Source organism: Brassica oleracea, chromosome C3, assembly GCF_000695525.1.
Source record: "Brassica oleracea var. oleracea cultivar TO1000 chromosome C3, BOL, whole genome shotgun sequence".
Taxonomy (NCBI): domain Eukaryota; kingdom Viridiplantae; phylum Streptophyta; class Magnoliopsida; order Brassicales; family Brassicaceae; genus Brassica; species Brassica oleracea.
The window spans coordinates 28785527-28787176 of record NC_027750.1 but is presented as its reverse complement, the minus strand read 5'-3'; the positions used below and the strand labels follow the sequence as shown (position 1 = coordinate 28787176).

At 48.4% G+C, this 1650-nt stretch overlaps 1 protein-coding gene across 1 annotated transcript in view; it reads right to left on the bottom strand.

Moving 5' to 3' along the window:
- Positions 1-1650, bottom strand: part of LOC106335669 (probable inactive serine/threonine-protein kinase fnkC) — a 72210-nt gene that overhangs the window by 21012 nt on the left and 49548 nt on the right. The window lies entirely within an intron of this gene.

Here is a 1650-nt window from a genome sequence, read left to right as displayed (position 1 = left end):
TTAAGGATTGTGCGGTGACTAACCGGCTATCGTTTTTCTTGTCGCGATTTCTTTCTGATTCGTATCGATGTAAAGTCCGCGATAGGTTCTCGGCTTATACGACTTGTTTGATACGAATCGAGCATCTCTCCGGAGACCGGAAGTGCTAGACCAAAATTTCGGATTTTTTTTATAGCGCTATTATCCGGGAACGACTTCCGTATGAGCGTTTACAACAAGGTATAAGCCGTATCTTCCATTCTCGCAGAACGCCTTGAACCGGGTGGAGATAAACTGAGATCCGTTATCGGTTACGATTTCGTAAGGAATTCCATGCCTACAGATGATGTTTTTCCATACGAAACTTTCGACTTGGACATCTTTTATACTTGCGTACGAATCTGCCTCTACCCATTTTGAAAAGAAATCGGTGAGGACTAAAAGGAAACACTTTTGCTTTGAATTATGAAGGGGACCGACGATGTCTATGGCCCATCACATAAAAGGATAGGGCGATGTGATGGAGGAGAGGACTTCGGCTGGTCGTCGGATGGTTGGAGCATGCCTCTGGCATTTTTCGCATTTTCGTGCGAACTTCTCGCAATCTCCGATCATCGTTGGCCAGTAGTATCCATGGCGTTTAATTTTCACTGCCAGTGATCTTCCGCCGGAATGACTGCCGCAGGACCCAGAATGTACTTCTTCCATCATTTTTTTCGCTTCTTCCCCTTCCAGGCACGTCATGAGTGGTCCGGAGAATCTCCATTTTAAATTTTGCCCTCTACTGTTATGTAGCGCGCGGCCTGTGTTCGGACTTTGCGGGCTGCCCATTTCTCGGTGGGCAGGCGTCCGTCGATAATGTAGTCTTGAATTTTCTGCAGCCACGGGGTATCGAAGCCGTAATCAGATTGCTCTGATTGCGGTTGTATCGCAACTTCTTCTTCTTCGTCATCTTGACCTTCTATGAGGTTGACGACGATTGGTGGTCCGATGCTCGGGTGTTCGATAAACTCAACCGGAATTACCCTTTTAAGTCCTGGGTCAGAACTTGATGCTAAGGCCGCGAGAGCATCTGCCTGGATGTTTTCGGAACGGGGAATTCGCGTGAGGGCAAAACAGTCAAACTTTTGAGCTAGTTTTCGGACCAGTTTGAGGTACGCATCCATCCGTTCGTCCCTGGCTTCATACTCTCCGTTGTACTGACTTGCCATTAACTGGGAATCGCAGTAAGCGTGGATGTTTCGTATCTTCAAGCCGTGAGCCAAACGCAGTCCTGCGACGAGTGCTTCGTAATCGGCTTCGTTGTTTGAGGCGTGGAATTCCAGCCTAAATGGTTGGTCTAAGATCTCGTTCGTTGGAGATGTGAGGCAAATTCTGACGCCTGATCCCTGCTTGGACGAGAATCCGTCGACGTGAAGGAGCCAAGTGGAGTTTGGTTCCTCGTTGGTTATGGTCTCTATCGGTAATTCGACCAAGAAGTCCGCAAGCACTTGTGACTTTGCGCTTGTTCTTGGTCGGTACTCGATATCGTATTCGCTCAGTTCTACCGCCCATTTGGCTAGTCGGCCCGATTGACTCGAGCTATGCAGGATCGTTCGTAGGGGAAAAGTCATGAGGACGACGATCGTGTGGGATTGGAAATATGGTCTTAGTTTTCGGGCCGATGTTACG